The 13,622-nt window shown below is 39.7% G+C and overlaps 1 protein-coding gene across 13 annotated transcripts in view; it reads right to left on the bottom strand.

Annotated features, from left to right (window-relative positions):
• Positions 1-13,622, bottom strand: part of TNRC6A (trinucleotide repeat containing adaptor 6A) — a 99,693-nt gene that overhangs the window by 53,037 nt on the left and 33,034 nt on the right. The gene's annotated exons all lie outside the window — the stretch shown is intronic.

Raw genomic sequence — 13,622 nt, forward strand, 5'->3', positions numbered from 1 at the left:
GTTCAGGCAACAGGTCTGACAGATTATCTACTGGACAGCATTCAAATGCATCCTTATCATCTCCAATGTCACTGCTGTGATTTAGGCCCTCCAATTTACTCTTGCAAAAACCTCTTACTTGGTCTCTGGGGCTTCCATCTTGACTCCCCTCCCCAAATCTATCATCTCTCTGCCCCAAGTTGTCTGTATCATTAAGTGCTTTCAGAAATCATCTAAAGTCCTTGGCATGGCCCCGGTCTACCACTTCTCCAGATTCATACCCCATTGCATAAACATGCATTTCCTTCTCTCTCACACCAAGAACCTGCCATACTCCAAAAGGTACCATTCTTTTTCAGGATATTCTTTGTGCCTAAAATGCCTTGATACTTTTCTTTTCTTTTTTTTAATGTTTGTTTATTTATTTTGAGAGAAAGAGAGACAGAGAGAGCACATGAGCAGGGGAGGGGGAGACAGAGAATCCCAAGCAGGCTCCACACTGTCAGTGCAGAGCCTGACGTGGGGCTTCAACTCACAAACCTGCAAGATCATGACCTGAGCCGAAACCAAGGGTTGGATGCTCAACTGACTAAGCCACCCAGGTGCCCACGTCCTTGATACCTTTCTTGAAAATCTTTCTGTCCACCTTTCCTAGGAAACAATGAACTACCCTGCAACCCCTCCCCAGGTTCTGCCAGTCTTAAAAGCATTTTATGACAAGCAATTTCCCCTCCTCTTTCCCATAAAACTCTTAATGCATCTCTCGCCCTGCACGTGCTTAAGTGCCGCCTTCTTGCTCCTCCCCTTTATCACTGGCATTCCCAAGCACCACACACAACCAAGAACTACTGGCTGAATGAACAACCGAAGAACTGTCGGCATGACATGAACCCAAAGAACAATGTAGAATGATACTGAAGATGAAACACTGTGAAACACTGACATTTAATCGGTGGAAGAATCAAGAACTGGTAAAGAGAAAATGATCAAAAGAAGAAAGAGTTAAGGACGATGATGGTAGCTGGGTGGTATGTTGCTGAGTAACTCAGTGGTTAGAAATCTCTGCTCTAAACAAACAAACAAACAAACAAACAAACAAAAAAAAAAAACCCAGAGCTAGCATCCACAGAACAAGTTCAGTAAATATGATTGTTTATCTGGGAAGTTACCCTAATTAGCCACAACATCATGTTATCCATAATACCAGAAAAATATTTTGAAGGAATTTCATTTGGCCAGTACAAAACACACATACCCACTAAAACTTTTTTATTTTACATTTTTTTGCCATTCTGTGACCCAACTGGTCTTTTGTACAGTTTAAGCAGATGGACAAAATTATGAACTGGCCCAGAAATCAACAAGTTTTAGAACATTTTTTAGAATGGAAAAATTACTCATGCAAAGAATTTAAACCGACATTTTCCTAAATCATGCTCCAAATCAAGACTTCGCACTTTGCAAAAAAAACCGAAAGAACCAATGTGACAATTAAATTATTAATTTGTGCTACTTTCATGTGTTTTGAGATTTCTTATGCACAAGCATGCTATCACTCTGTAAACTGGAAGCTGCTCTGAAAAACGTCTATTAACTGGGGGAAAAAAACCCACAGCAATTGTCCTACATTCAAGTAAAATACTAGGACTAGATAAGAGATATTTAATATCCAAAATCCTAAATATACAAGTTCTAAATTTGTAAAAATTTTTTTTTACTTATTTACTCAGTCATTACAAATTAAAATTATATGAATATTTATTTCTTTTAATCTTTAAGATAACATTTTAAATGCCATCTGAATAAATTTCAGAAAACAGTAAATAAGAGAACTTCCTGTTGGCTATCTACAAGTTTAATAGAAACAATAGTTGAAATACAAAGCAGCCATCAGTATCATGAATTGCTTACCAAACTCCCCAAAACATGAATGACCAAATCTTAATACCTCAAGCCCTTCCTTTAGTCCTACCCTTCCAAAGTCTATAATTTAGCTTTGTGTATGAGTCTTCATATTGGCTACATTGTGAATCTTCTAGAAATACTGGCATAAACAGCAGGCATAGGATACAAAAATGCCATTTAACACATGATTTCACTTTTAACAGAATGAAATATTAAATTGACCTCCAAAACATAGAAACCATATACGGATTTGTGTGTGAATTCTTAAAAGAATTAAAATAGTTGACATCACCAGTTTAAAATAATACTTAATAAGTATCTATAGAATACACAGTGCTTTTAAAGACTTCTTTTGGCAAACTTTAAATTTACCTAAAGTAAGGGGCACCTGGGTGGCTCAGTCGGTTGGGCGTCTGACTTCAGCTCGGGTCATGATCTCACAGTCCATGAGTTCGAGCCCCGCGTCAGGCCCGCGTCAGGCTCTGTGCTGACAGCTCGGAGCCTGGAGCCTGCTTCAGATTCTGTGTCTCCCTCTCTTTCTGCCCCTCCCCTGCTCATGCTCTGTCTCTGTCTCAAAAATAGATAAAAAACATTAAAAAAAAAATTTACCTGAAGTAAGCATGCCTACCCTTAGTACCCGTCATCATACAGGAAAAGACAAGTGTCAAGCTCTCTCTGAAGACACATGGCAAAAGCACCCATGAAAGGGCCTCAGCTGGAAAATGTCATTCTCACATAAGAGCAAAAGTCCAGGGTTGTCCTAAGTATTTCTTATTTTTATAAGAAAAAACACCCTACCTTCTCAAACAAGTATGGGGTACTTGACGTGTAATTGACAAGATAAAAAGGTACTGACAACAAGCCAGAGTTTCCAGAAATTAACATTTCTAGCTGTCAATAATTAGGCTCAACTCCAAATGCTTGATGGTTAAGAAATTCTTACCTTTGCTCAAACGGTATTTTAAAAAATAAATGTCACCTATAAACATTCTTTGAAATCTTCATTACAGAGAATGATTTTATGCTCTTAAAAGCCACAAAATAAAGTAACTTCTGGAAGAAAAGTCAACATGTTACAAACTAGTATATTTAAACTGTAACTGCTCATCAGGCAACACCACATACAAGATTTGTCTTTCTTCCCTACTGTTAATGTTTCCAGTAAGTAATTATAATCTCTTTAAGCCTAAACTCTCAAATCAATTATTCTAGCTGCTGTGCTAAAATAATACGGTAGTTTTCAATAGAATCTGCCTCATGATCAGAGGAAAAGCAAACCCATACAGGTGAAATCAATTCTTCCCGTTTTCCTGATTAGCAGCAGCAGCAGCAGCAGCAATGTCACAGGGGACAGAGTTTCAAAAAGCACAAACCTGACAAAAACTCCAAGCAGATTAGAAAATTCTCTACACCAAGAAATTCTAAAGAAAGGAGCTTCCAACTTCTGTTGCTTTCCCACTCCATAGCTTTCTGCAGGAAACGCAGAAAGGCACAGTGTCACTGAACTGCTGTGGAGGTACAGCTCACCAACTTCCCCTGTATTTGAGGCACAATAACTCAAATTCCACCTGCTTATATTTTAAGAGGGACAGGAGGGGAAAGCAGCAGCCAGCTGGTTAAACAATGCAAAGAGCGTTCTGGTCAATTAAGATGAGCCTACAAATCAAATTTATCTAAAACTTAGCCAAACTTTGTACTACTATAAAAATCCTCTTACTCATTAATAAACACACTGGAGGATTTATAATATATTCCCCCTGCATAATATACATTCCCTGTCCCATACTGACTTTGGTGAGTTCTGGAGTGCTGAAGGGCACTGAATGGCACAGAAGGGGCAAGTCTGGCTTTTAAGGTGATACACACAGATGTAAATGTTAGAATTTTCACTGGGGACAAATGGCTGCAGTGTTAAGTGCCACTGGTCAACCTGGACAAAATACCTAAATGCCTGCCAATCCATCAGCTTCTGTTAATCCTTAGCAAGTAGGCTGAACTAGATGGCTATTTAAGAAGTTGAAGACTTAAAAACTAATATGAACTATAACAAGCTATATTTATATTTTACACAGGCGCAAACAAATCTTAATATATTTGTTATAAAGTTACTAAAGTAAGGAAAAATCCCAAGCGGCATCATAAACAACTCAAAAGTAAATACTGAATTTAAAATACATATTAAATTGAACTCATTTGGTTGTAATTCGCTTCACACGCCCTAGAGAAATGGGAAGCATACCTGTTCCCGAGTCTTAGGAAGCACCCACTTCTAATCCCTCAGGGAACGTGATCTTCCTACCCAAACATTTCCCACCTCAAATTACTAACACAAAGAGAAACATTGCTGATTTGCCTCCATACGATCCTCAACTCTTCAGCAAAATGCCTGAGCAATCTGTTCTAGAGTACAGATCTTCTCTAACAGCTGGAGGATATCCACACAACATTCACAGCATGGTATTTCCAAGATCTTTAGTTAATCTATCCATCAAACCTTGTCCTATAAGTATGTGAGATTCGAAACAATGGGATGATGGAAAGAGTTTTCAGGCAGATGTACACGCTTTCAAAGAAAAAACAAGTCAGACTGCCCTTAAGTATCTTTCATAACTTAAATTCTAGAAGTGATCCTTAAATTTGTTTAACTAGCGCTGTTAAGGGAAAGTTGTTTAAAAAAACAGATTCTTTAGCCTCACAGATAAATCAGAATCTATATTTCTTAAAACAAATGTCGCATGTGGTTCTCATGTCTGAATAAATTTGGAAAACTGTTATGACAGATAGTGTAGAAATATCTGGAGAGCTTCTGAGTTCCATTTGTGACTCAAAAAAAAGAAAATACCTAACAATTCAACTAAGAGTTAGTAGCAGGAACAACAAAAGTCCCAAACACACTGAAGCTTAAAAAAAATTAAGGGGGGGGGGGTGTCACCAAATTTACGCAATAAAGAAATTGTCATAAATTACTGAAGATAACAAATTATTTAGGAAATACAGGATGGTTAGTTGATTTGTCTTAATTAGAAAAAAATAAAGTTCAGATAAATCAGTTAATAATGTCATAAAGTGCTGGCATTTTTAAAAGCTTTTAGAAAAGAAGCAAATTTTTTTCTAAATCTGGATAAACAGCAGGCTTTATAAAAGTCAAGTAATCAAAAAGTAAAAGATTGTTAAGCTTAACCCAATGAAATTATGCAGTGCAACTTATTTTTTCAAGGGTGTGTGTGTGTTTATTCCAAATTAAAAGGCAAACTGGAAAAATATTTGTCCTTTGGAATAAGTTAAAGGGATCCATTCTCTCTCCCCTCCCACTGCCTACCCCAATTTTCCCTAACAGAGGGAGGGAAAGGAGGTACTGTTTTGGTTTAAGGCCCCTAAAGCTAACATAGGGAAATATTCAACAGAGCCACTAGAATTTAGGGCCAGAGTTCAAGCTAAGAGTATAAAAGTTATTTAATTTTGCTTTTCTTCTTCTGACTATATATTTTTACATCCTCTGCATACATATACCCCCTTATGGGATCTAGTATTGGGCAAAATTTAGATATTTTTGTCTGGTATCTCATCCTCAGAACAACTTCAAACATATGACATAGTCTGTAATGTTGGAAATATTTCCATCAAATATATCAGACAGAATGCTAATAAGCGTATTATACAAACAGCTCGTGCAAGCTGATAACAAAAGCTCTAGGCCCAAGGGGTGAATGGGTTACAAACAAGAATGGGTAATTCATAAGATGAAAAAAGTACAAGTGATTAAACATACGATATTCCATTTTACCAATAAACAAATGTAAATCAAACCAATAACATACTAATTTTGGCCTGCCAAATTTATAAAGATGCTATGGCCCATTTTAATGCTGCAAGACATACTCCTTGCACTATGGCAGAGACGCTGCCCTGTGATTCACCCAAGCTGGGTTGGGCCCTACTTTAGCGAGAGGAAAAAGCAAATCATCGTCTGGGTGAGGGAAAGCCCTGAACTGACCTGGACACTGTATGCGGTTTCTGGAGACTGAGAGACTGCCAGGACACTGCACAACCACAGTGGTGGTAATTAAAACTTACCAAGTATCAGCTGGATGCCAGACAATATAGCTGGTATCTATCTTCAGGATTCTATAAACTTGAAATAGTATTTCCATTTTTACAGATGAGGCAACTAAGGCTTAGAAGAAGGCTGCCCATGATCCAACATCTACTAAATGGCAGAGCTGAAATGTGAAACCAAACTGGACCCCCAAACCAATGTTTCTCCTAGTATAAAGTAAGTTTCCTCTTACTTATAAGAGCAAAATCAAACTCTCTGAAAATACGGAAATCACTGATTAGGGCTTAGCCACTCTAAAAGCTGCAAATCAAAAATTTCTATCATAAGATGTCTATATTTAGCATTTACTAACCTCTGGCCCAGTGATTTATGTTCTATATGATTTCATTTCCACAATATCAAGTAGCCTGGATTATCTCTTTTTAACCAAGTCAAATTGAGGCTTAGGGGTTGAGAAACGTGCCCAAGGTCACAGAAATAAGAATACAAAGGCGATATTCAAATCGAATGCTATCTGACTCAGAAGCCTGGACTTTTAACACTATGCTGTGTTTACGCTAGAATTCCAAGATTATCATCTTCAGTAGAAGATTCAATACTTTCTGCTTCAGGCCAAATGCTGTCTTTATGCACGATTTTATTAAGTGCGTTTTCACTAAGACTACAACACTGAGCGCGCTCGCACTCAGTACCCATTCTGAAACACAGCTACTACTCTTATTAGAACTAAATGAAGAACATAAAAGTGGAAATTACGACCTATGCTGTGTTATTTGCTAGTCTGGAGCTTTCTCTTACCTGGTCATAGCTGATAAAGCTATTCTTGCTAATCTCTCCTGACTTCTCCAAAATTTAAACCAGAGGACTCCGGGTTTGTTTCCTTTGAAACTGAAGACCTAACTGTTGCCAAGGCAGAATCTCAGGGTAGGACACAACCTCAGGATACTCCCACAAGCTCCCCAACAGCTATGGGATCATTGGCCACTGAATCTACTTTCCAACAACAGTTTGCCTGCTGACTGCACGGATCTCTGCTTCTCTCCTATTTCCTGTCTTTGTCCTGCCCCAGCCTCATCACAGATCTCTAAAGTTACAAAATCTTTCATTTCTACTTATTTTAATAATTTACTGGCATTTATAAGCAAACATATCTACATTGGCTAGAAATAAAATGTTCCTTACCTTACAAACAAAAAGGGGTCCTTAAGTGTCATTACCTCATTGATCACATAAATGTAGATTTACATGTATAAACGTATATAAATCATTTCTCCTTCTCAACAGGAGGAAAGGAAAAATGGTGGCTTTGATATACCTAAACAGAGTAATTTTACTATTTCCCTGGGAAGCAGAATTTTCCCCTTCCAGTTAGTGCAGAGCTACAAACAGAGTTACTTACAAAGCTCAAAGACACCTCCCATGAGAAGAAACACCTTTGCCATCAGTAAATTCTTCACCAGCAGGAAACCTGCTTCTCCTTCAAAGAGGTCAGCACATATTTGCCTTCAAAAAGTTACCAAGACGGCACATCTGGGATCAGAACCTGGTCTGTCTCTATGACTTAATACCTGCCTATAACACAGAAGTCGTGTTATACTATGTGTGTGTGTGGGGGGGGGGACGGGACACTGCATGAAAGCCCCAATTCTAACAGAACTTCCCAACCTGTGTGACAAAGAGTCACAGGTGTGCTGAGGGGAGGAGCACCTCAGCGGCTGCACAACCAGACTCTCTGGGACTGTCAGCTTCAGCTGGGGGGTGGCCACTGCTGTTTACCTTAACACAGCCCCACCAATACCATTTCCACGTGAGCCACTATGTGATCAGGTCAGGCAACACACTTTGAGTCACATCTTTTTGGGTCTCAGCTTCTCCTCTGAAAATCTATGCAGCACAGGAATTCTTGGCCAAGCCACCAAGTTCCTGAATTTCAGTATCACAGGACTGTGACTGAAAAACTTAAGACCTTATGAAGGAATAAGCTGAGACCACAGGTAAATATATTTACCTAAATATATTTACCTATATCTGCACTAACACAAAGATGAGAATGGGAACACAGGGGGACAAGGACTTGAAGTTGGTTTTGTCATGAACAACACTGACAACAGTACACGAGACGGGATCAGACACAATAAATACTTCACGAACGTTAAATGAAGAACAACAACAACAACAACAACAACAACAAAACAATGACACTTTATGGATCCTAACTTTGGGAAAATGGGTTACCGCACAATTATTTTGCATTTATCTTTGTTTCCCAAAGGTTGTGAGACATAGCTGACACTGGCAGTGACGATTAAAAGAAAAAGCAAAGAAGTGCTTTATTTATTAATGAGAAGGGAACAAATTACACACTTTTCTTCCTTGGGCTGAAATTGAGTCATTTCCATCATATTCCCAAAGCCAAACTGTGTCAGCTTCACCAGTCAAAGAGCATACTAAAAAGAAGGGACTCTTCAGAATACACTTCTCCATCCTTCTGAAGAGTGCGTGACATGGAGGCTCTGCGGTTTTTTGGTCAGAGTCTCTTTACATCCTCCTTAATTAAGGAGCTGGAGCAAGGCATTCCAAGCTTAATTAGTAGAAGTCAGGTTTTGTACCAAAAAGGGATTCATTCATTTTCACTGTGTGGAAGTCTGACACACGGTGAAAGCTTTTAGAAAATTGGCTTCTTACTTGGTCCTCAAAACTCCCATTCTTTTTCATCAACAGAGATGAAGTAAACAATTTCAGAGCTTTCTCTAGTGATTCTTGAAAAGCCAACCACTTTATACACTGCAATTGTCAGATCCTTCCCGATTCATGAAATTATGCTGGTGATAACAAGTTTTTATTTATTTCTCTGTGCTCAGGGAAATACCATAAAAACCTGTTAAAAGATCTCTCTGGAATATTTTCAAAACATGCTTTAGGGGTGCCCGGGTGGCTCAGTCGGTTAAGCATCCAACTTCAGCTCAGGTCATGATTTCACAGTTGGTGGGTTTGAGCCCTGCACTGGGGTCTGTGCTGACAGCTCGGAGCCTGGAGCCTGCTCGGGATTCTCTCTCTCCCTCTCTCTCTGCCCCTCCCCTAATCACGCTCACGCACGCGCTCTCTCTCTCTCTCTCTCTCTCTCTCTCTCTGTCTCTCAAAAATAAATAAATAAACTTAAGGGGCACCTGGGTGGCTCAGCTGGTTAAGCATCTGACTTGGGCTCAGGTCACAATCTCCCGGTTCATGAATTCGAGCCCCGCGCCAGGCTCTGTGCTGCCGGCTTGGAGCCTGGAGCCCGGAGCCTGCTTCAGATTCCATGTCTCCCTCTCTCTCTGCCCCTCCCTCACTTGTTCTCTCTCCCCTCCTCAAAAATAAAAAATAAAAAAAAATAAACATTAAAACATGCATTTATTTGGTTTATTCACTGAATATTATTAAAGCATGGGCAAGAGCGTAGCCTTCCTGTTTTGTCTCCCATGTAAATACAGGGCTGTTTTCAAAGAAAAAGCAGCAGTAGAGCCCAGTAGAGTCAGTCCTCAAACCCGGGCTCAGACACTCAACAGCTGCATAACCAATAGGCAAGTTACTTTTCTTGGCCTCAATTTCACTTCTAAGCGGTGACAATACTATCTACTTTCATAGGGCTGCTGAAGGGAGTAAATGCAGACTTAACATTGTGCACACACACTGATAAAGCCCTACTTCCATATTAGTTTTTCAACATCCTACTTCACAAAGACTCAGAGTTCCCAGCCTGCTACCCTGGCCCCTCCCCTGGGTCCCACACATCTCCCCAAATTCAATAGCTAAAGATTACTCTTAGCACATGAAGCTTTTAGGACACTGCTCCAGTATGTGTTCTGAATCACTGGTGACCACTCATTATTAGTGATTCAATATTCAGAATATTTCCCTTGGTTAAATGAAGTAAATATAAAGCAGTGCCTGACACACAGTAGGTGCTCCAACTTAGCTATTATGGTGTCTCCAATATGACTTGACATGTAGTCAATTTAATAGGTCTTGAATATTTTGATCATTCTCTAGGAGCAATGAAGTTTTAAGCAATGAAAATGTGTTTGATTAAAAAAAAAAAAATCCTCTAAGGCTAGAATTGAGTAAGAAGGGGCGGGGGGGAAGTGACTGAGCAAGAACAAAGGCTTCCAAATGTGGCAAGGAACAAAAATGTGTTTTAAATGTTGATCCAATTTTCATTAAGAGTTTTTAGTTAATCCAGAAAGAGAACAGCAGCAATAAACTATGCTTCCCTATGTGAACACCAGCAAACAAAAAAATCATTATCTACTATTTTCCATTACTGCTTCCATCCCAGCCTCCCTTCATCTCCTTTTCAGAGCTCTGAGGTTTGTTACTCTCTGGAATATAACTTGCTTATAAAAATCACCTGAAGAAAGCACTGGTGAGAGAGATGGTGAGAGAGAGAGAAAGAAGGAGGAGGAGGAGGAGGAGGGGAGGGAAAGGGAGGAGGGAGGGAGGGAGGCAAGAGGAGAGGTTAGCTGTCAAAAATTAACAGTGTTTATTCTTTTACAAGGAATATATAATCAGCATGTTTTCAAAACAAGCCAGTGTCAGAGCTGAAAAGCTGCTTTTAAAAAATTACTTTTCTTACTCAAGTTCCCAAGGGTGTCGTGAAGCAGGGGAATATTAACTCCTTCCCTGCCTTTACATTATGTAGGCCACAGGGCATTCTTAAAACTTATCCATCTATTCGCATACCTCACCCTAAATTTTTCAGCATTTGACTCCCTTGTTGTTTGAAGGAGAAACTCACATATTTTTAAAAGACATTTCAAATATTCAAACATTCAAATATTCATGCTCCTTACAGTTTTTCAAAAAAGTTCAAGTCACAAGGTGAGAATAAAACTTTCAAGAATTTCATTATGTCTCGCATTATGTTGGCTCACATTTTTATCCGATGAGTTATGAATCCACTGCACCCAGAAATAAACACCTACTTGTCTTCATGTAACAAAGCTGGTCAAGAATTTAATTTATGATACTTTACAAAAACCCAACTTTTATATAAACGGTCTTACCACAGGGTGAAAGCAACATGAGTGTTATTTAACCAGAAATGGCAGTAGCCTTAGAAAGAACAGCTCGTTAAAGTCAGAACTCTCTAGAGGGTGCTACAGCCAAACTGGTAATGCTCAGTCTGAACACTAAGATCTTGATTCTTGACAATCAAGAAGGCTCTAGAGCTATGCGACCTAATCAAATTTAAAATTCAGTTCCTTGGTCACAGCTTTCTTCCCCACAGCCCTCTGTCACATTTCTGTCAAGTATGTGATAGCCACAAATAACTCAACCTGGGCCTGATACAGACTCTAATATGGAAAGACAAAAAATGCTGCTGACAGTATATTCTGGATTATGTGGATTCTCCTGATTTTTAAAGGTTGGCAATCAAAATTTTAAAGGATAATAAAAATACTGTGTGGAGACCAGAGGAGACTGAGGAAACAGGACAACTAAATGCATTTGTGTATCTTGCACAGGATCTTAGAAGAGAAAGAAGTTAATGGAAGAAACAGTGAAATCTCAATAAAGTCTAGAGTTCTGTTAATACCCACATCAGTTTCTTAGTTTTGACAAAGGTGTCACAGAAATACAAGATGTGAATCATGGAAAAACTGGGTGGGGTGCATATGGGAACTCTACTACCTTTTCAACTTTTCTATATAGCATCAATTATTCCAAAATCAAAAGTTTAATAAACAATAACAACTGTGTGTGCCAAAACTGTCCCACAAGCCTCCAGTCTGTAATCTCTAAACACCACGAATCCCAAATCACAAACACCTCACAGATATTATACACAGCACAAATATAAACAATACATTTTCATAAACGAGAATAATCGTGACCAATTATGAAGGGAGATGCCATCAGAAGAAGGGTAAAACGAGTAAAACGCTGGCAAAACAACATAATGCACACCTTGAAGAGTTTCATAACCTAACATTCTCAGAATTGTGCAAAGTCTAAAATCTAAAAGATTCAAATATATTCATATTTTAGTATAGATGTACACCCATGGGTCAGGCAAAAATCTAAGATGGACTATAACCATGTGCCCCAAAGTAAGATACGTCATAATAGCCTAAGAAATCGGGAAGGGAGGACCAATGGCCACTGGAGCGATCTGGCAGACGATGAGCTCTGAGAGTCTGGAAACATTGAAAGGGCCTCCTTGGCCGAGGAGTTGGATCAAAAAGAAACAGAAACAGGGATGAACATGAAAGAGAGAAGAATGCTCTGCCAAGTATAAAGGAGTGAGGGGCAAACAGCCTGGTTAGATCATGGGAGGTCAGATCAAAGAGGGCCTTGAAAGCCAAGCAGAGAAGTCTGGCCTTGAAGCAGGGCAAAGGGACAACGTAACATCCCTACAGAGGGAAGGGGTGTGAGGAAAGCAGAGCGTGAAGAAGATGAATTTGGTCATGTTCCTACTACATTAATTTGGAAATGCTCACCCCCCTGTATCATTCCACACCCCTGTAACTTTCTCACATATCCAGGTTCAAAGCCACAATGTCACCCTCAATTCCCCCTCTGATCTCACCAGCTGCAATCCTACGAATTCTATACCTCACACATCTTTCATCCATCTTCTACCCCTGCTGCCAAGACCTCAGTTCAAATCATCTTTACCCTGTCTGCTCCTCCTCTTCCCTCCCTGGTACTGTTTCTATTGGTGACACTAGACGCCACTGACAAAGAAACATTCCTGAAGCATAGCTTATGACCATGATCTTTGCTGGCTCTCCACTCTCTCTTTTTTAAGACTCAAATCAGTAGTTTACTTATTTTTATTCACTTTAATTCCAGTACCGTTAACACACAGTGTTATGTTAGCTTTCGGTGTACATAATACAGTGATTCAACCATTCCACACGTTGCCAGGGCTGGCTCTCCACTCTCTAACCAGCAGGAAGCCCTACGATTTCCCCCTACCTCCAGGTCTATATTCTGTCACTTCCCCCAACACTCCCACACTTATTCTCTGAATACTCCCTCTTCTTGTCCACCTGCTTCCTCTGCCCAAAGCGCCTTGCTTCTCTTAGCTCCATCTTCCAGCCAAGACTTTCCATGCACAATGACTGACAGCTTTCAAAAAAGAACAAAAAAACAAACCATGTCACTCTTCTGCTTAAATTCTTCCATGGCTCCTGTGTATAAAATACACGTCCAGGCTCCTGGGTCCACAGAGCATGTAAGGCCTCCATTGACCTAACTCCTGCCTATCCCTTCAGAAAAACCCTTCTACCCTCTACCTACTTACTGCTGGGCATTTGGTGCTCTAGGGATGTCCATTGCCAGTATCATCACATTATTTCTTGTCTCTGTACTTTCAATCATGCTGATCCCCTCTGTCATTTCCTTCTTTCTTGGGTTTGGCTGTTTCATCTTTTAAGATCCATCACCTCAAGGAGATTTTCCTTACCCGCGCCCCCCCCCCCCCTCCTCCCCGCGCCTTCCTGTCCTGTGTTAAAGAAGCTAACTGTCACTCCTCTGCATCCAGGACAACATCAACATTTTTACTTGAAGCAAATCACCTCATACTATCGTATGTATAGGTGTGTCCTTCTACTGCCACTTTCTCTAGTAAAATGTAAGCTAAGACTGTTCTTATTCACTCTTACACACCTGCTCCTAATAAATGTTACCTTAACGA

Source organism: Panthera tigris, chromosome E3 (genome assembly GCF_018350195.1).
Source record: "Panthera tigris isolate Pti1 chromosome E3, P.tigris_Pti1_mat1.1, whole genome shotgun sequence".
Lineage (NCBI taxonomy): Eukaryota > Metazoa > Chordata > Mammalia > Carnivora > Felidae > Panthera > Panthera tigris.